Raw genomic sequence first — 4556 nt, forward strand, 5'->3', positions numbered from 1 at the left:
GCGGAACTTGGATTTCCTTCTCAATCCAGTGAGGAACACTGAAGGGTGGATGCGGAGGAGGGATGCGATTTTGTTTTGTTTTTTTAAATATATTTGTATTGATTTCAGAGAGGAAAGGAGAGGGAGGAAAAGATAGAAACATCAGCGATGAGAGGGGATCATTGGTTGGCTGCCTTTTGCACGCCCCCCTGCTGGGGATCCAGCCCACAACCCAGGCATGTGCCCTTGACTGGAATCGAACCCAGGACCTTTCAGTCTGCAGGCCGATGCTCTATCCACTGAGCAACACCAGCTAGGGCGAGGGATGCAATTTTGAAAGTTGTGCCCATGTTATTCCCACTGAAGTAACAGTGTGTCCCGCTCGCCTCACCGCCTTCTTCCTGGAAAACAGTGCCAGGGGCTGAGGAGTGGGCCCCTGTCCGCTCCTCCTGGGGCCGAGCCTCTCCTGGCTAAAGCCCCGCACACCAGGTCCTGTCCGCATTCCCTCTGCGTGTAGCAGTGGCAGCCCTTTCCTTCCTCCTCATTAGTCCGTGTCCCCCCACCCCACCCCCAGGCTGCCGACAGTCTCATCAGGGGCTGCCTGCACTTCTCTCGGGGCCAGGAGGCTTTTCCCAGCCAGCGAGCCTCCAGCAGCGGATCCAGAGAAAGGCGCCTGGGGGCGGGGGGGCCGGCACAGGGCAGGAGGACAAAGAGCCAGAAAGGCTTTGGTGTGTCCGTGTTTCTCTGGCATTAAGCTCCGCAGGGGCCGTCACTGGTGGGATCTTTAACCTCCTCGTTTCAAAACTGTGTTTCCACCCAGTAGCTTAGGACGCCGGAGGGCAGCACGCAGCTACTCCCTGCGTTAGTCTTGGCAGGGAGGCCAAGGACAGGGGGGTGCAGCCCAGGTAGCAGGTGGGGCAGAGGCAGTGTCAGCGACAGGCACAGCTTCACAACCTGCCCCGCGGGGTCGGCACAAAGGCCGGAGCCCAGGAGGCCGCTCTCAGCCACCGTCATTGTCCTGGGGCCCGGAAGGCAGAGGCGCCCCCAGCTCGCCTGCCAGCAGAGCCCGCTGTGCCGGGTGGGGCCCAGTGGGGGTGATGCCGGGGCAGGCTGCACTGCAGCTTCGTCCACGCACATGTTCACGCACTCACACGTTCACACGTGCACTCACTCACAGTCCCGTGCAGAGACGGCCTCTGGGTAGACTCTCGGGGTGTTGCTGAGTGGCTACCTGGCGCTTTCAGTCGGAGAGACGGGGTCACCCCTAAGGAGGCATTCTCTGAAACTGGACACGCCGGCACCAGCATCAGTTGTCCCCTGAGAGTGTGTGTGACAGACCTGACTCATCACTAATTCCAGGTCCCAGCAGGGGAGCTCCCAGAGGACAGGCCCGCCCTTTGAGCGAGGCTACGGCTGCAGTGCGGGCCCCGCTGAGCACCCTCCTCGCCTCACAGGCCCTGAGCCTCATCCCCACGCGGGTGCACAGCCTGGGTGAGCCGGGGCTCCTGGTCACGGGCCAGACACGCACAGCTGGGGTGTCCACAGGTGCTGCTGAGGGGCAGGGTAGGGGCAGGAGGGGGAGGGCTCATCTGCGTGGCAGGTGGGCTCCTAGAATGGGCCCAGCACCTCTGCTGCCTGCGGGGATGGGCTTGCTCTTTTTGAGAGAAGGACTTTATGTCACTGGCTGGCAAGGGTGGAGTTGCTGGCACAGGTGCACCTCAGGGTGAGCAGTCAGGCCCTGCAGCCACCTGACCCCAGCCACTCTCATCCCAAGGTCCTCTGCGGGGAGTGGCGATGCAGCCGGGTCACCAGATAGTGAGGATTCGGGCTCAGGCCCGTCTCCTGCAGCTCTGTCCCCGCTGTCCACCTGCTGCCTCTGTGCTCGTTGCTGCGGCCAGAGGGCCTCTCCTCACAGTGGGCAGCAGCAGGTGTCGGCCGGAGGGACGCCACAGTCGGCTCTCTAGCAGGCTCCTCTTTTCAATACGCAACTTCTAAACACTTGGGGCTTCACTTTCCCTGTTTACTAATCTTGCAGGACATACTTCTAACCCGAGGCCCCATCTCTCCTAGCAGGGGTGGGGCGTGTGCGGACAGACAATGGAGTCATGCCATTGGCCCGCTGCACAGGGAGAGCATGTGGAACTCTGGAGCCTGGTCAGGCTCGGGGCCACTCGGCACTGCGGGCACAGTCCTGCCCTGGCGTGGGGAAGGCCTGGAGTGGGGACACCCCCCCACACACACACCCCGGGCACAGTCCTGCCCTGGTGCGGGGATGGCATGGAGTGGACACACACACGCACAGTCGTGCCCTGGTGCGGGGACGGCCTGGAATGGACACATACACCCCTCCACACGCACACTCAGGCACAGTCGTGCCCTGGTGCGGGGACGGCCTGGAGTGCGCACACACACACACACACACACACACACACACAGTCCTGCCCTGGCGCAGGGAAGGCCTGGAGTGGGGACACCCCCCCACACACACACCCCGGGCACAGTCCTGCCCTGGTGCGGGGACAGCCTGGAGTGGCCATTGCCCCTCCCCCCGCCCCCCTCAGGCACTATCCTGCCGGCTGCTCAGGAGCTGCTGGGCTCCGGCAGGCCACTCCCCATCCCCCTGACTGGGAAATGGAAATTCTCACAGGCCATCACGAGGTCCTTGTGGGACCCCTCCCACCTGGGGTGCTTGCTCTTTGTCAGACCCTGTTCAAGTGCCTTCCCTTCCAATACATGTAACCCTGTCCAAGGTCACTGGCTTTAAGTGACAGGCCGGACCCCAGCTGGTGCAGTGGGCCCCAGAGCCGGTGCCCTCCCCCTCCCCAGGCTGTGGGTGTGGACCAGCCCTTGCCCGGGGCAGGTGCTCAGTGAGCAGGCAGCTCCGCTGGGGGTGCAACTAAAATAGCTTGTCATCTCCGGGGTGCCCTCCAGCGCTCAGATCCCGGGGGTGAAGGTGTCGCAGCTCCTTGCGCACAATATGGTAGAGGCGCTTTGGGACGCTTGTTTTGACTGGTGGCTCCTCCAGTGTGTTGACTGGCAGCTGTTTCAAGGTCTCCTGAAAGATTTCTTCTCTGAGCTGGGTTCCCTCCGCCTGGAGGGGGTCTGTGAGCCCAGGCGGTGGAGGGAGAAAAAAGACAAAGGGCATCTGCTGGCGGGCGATGGACATGTCACCCAGGCAGAGGAAGCGCCCCAAACCAAGCAGCCGCCGCTTTCTTTGCCTGGAGGTGAAATGGGACCTCCCCGTCCTCTCCTCTCTGCGTCCCTCCGTCTTCCCCCCTCCCCCTTGCCGGTCCCTATCTCCTGGTTAATTGTTGCTTTTGTCTTCCCCTCGCTCCCCTCCCAGGGCTCGCCTTCTGCTTAGGTCTTTTCGCTCTTTCAGCCCCACCCGCTGGCCTGTGAATGGCTCCATTCTCGGGAGCAGGCGCCCTTCCTCAGCCTCTGCGGGCTTTCATCTCCCAGGGAGTCTCATTAGCTTTCCATACACCTGGCATCTGTCCTCGCTGGGCTGGAGTCGATTTAAATTACTTCATGGCAAGTTTTTTGTTGTTGTAGTTGCCCCAGGCCCCCTTTTTTCTGTCTTGGATGCTGAGCAAAAAAACATCTTTGTTGTTGAAAAGTGTAAAACAAAAACATATTGAAGGTGGACGGCTTTGACAAGAAGGACGCTCCTTCCGGTGAATTTCTCCAACTCTCGGCAGCCCTGTCTTGCCTGGTGCTTTGAAGTTCGGTCATGGGCACCAGGACCCAGCCGTGGAGGAGTCTGGGAGGAAGGGAGGGGAAACCGCCACAGAGTCCGCTTCGCTCCCTTCTATTAACTTACTCCTGTCGCTGCTGATGGGGGACTGGAGAGATGAAACGCTCCTGTGCGCACTAGAGAAAACCGTGACCGTTTGGCAAATGAAGGACTACGTCTCGCTGGGCCTTTTGGAAGCGAGCCTGCAACCTGGGTTGGGAAACGACCCAGTGATGGGAAGACGAGGCAGGTGCCTGCCTGGGAGCCACCGGCCAGAGCAGAGCTGGGAGCACGACCCCGAGTCTGGAGAGCACTCCCCAGTTACTCTCTCCCGCTCTTGAGTAGTAGCCACGTGACAGAGCTAACCTGCGCCTCGGCTGGGACTCTGGCTGCCTGAAGACGCACGGGCTGGTCGAGGGGGGTGGGGAGGGTGGCAGATGGCATCCTGGGCACCTGGGCACATGCCAGGGGCGTCTGCGGGGAGGGAGGCCACAGGCTCAGACAGCCATCGCCCTCCCCGCTGTAAGTCTGTTTCCTCTTCTATAAAATGGAAATAAAGAGAGCACCCAGCTAGTTGCCATGGGGACGAAGTGTGAGGGGCACGAACATACAGGCCCCATGAATGCAGTGACTTGGTTAGTAAGTAACCCCGCGCGGTCCTGAAAAAGGCACCTTTGGGAGTAGGAGGACCCCGCACGCCACAGCACCCCCTCCACGGCACCCCACTCCACAGCACCCCACTCCACAGCACCCTGTGACATTTCAGCAGCCACGTTTACCTTGATTCTTGAAAACAACACACTCCCCTTCAGATTTGCCCTCCTTGGTTTTGTGCACAGACTCA

The 4556-nt window shown here is 60.9% G+C and overlaps 1 protein-coding gene across 1 annotated transcript in view; it reads left to right on the forward strand.

Moving 5' to 3' along the window:
- The window catches only part of MED27 (mediator complex subunit 27), a 138975-nt gene that overhangs the window by 129520 nt on the left and 4899 nt on the right, over nucleotides 1-4556 (forward strand). The gene's annotated exons all lie outside the window — the stretch shown is intronic.

This window comes from Myotis brandtii, unplaced genomic scaffold (assembly GCF_000412655.1).
Source record: "Myotis brandtii unplaced genomic scaffold, ASM41265v1 scaffold699, whole genome shotgun sequence".
Taxonomy (NCBI): Eukaryota; Metazoa; Chordata; class Mammalia; order Chiroptera; family Vespertilionidae; genus Myotis; species Myotis brandtii.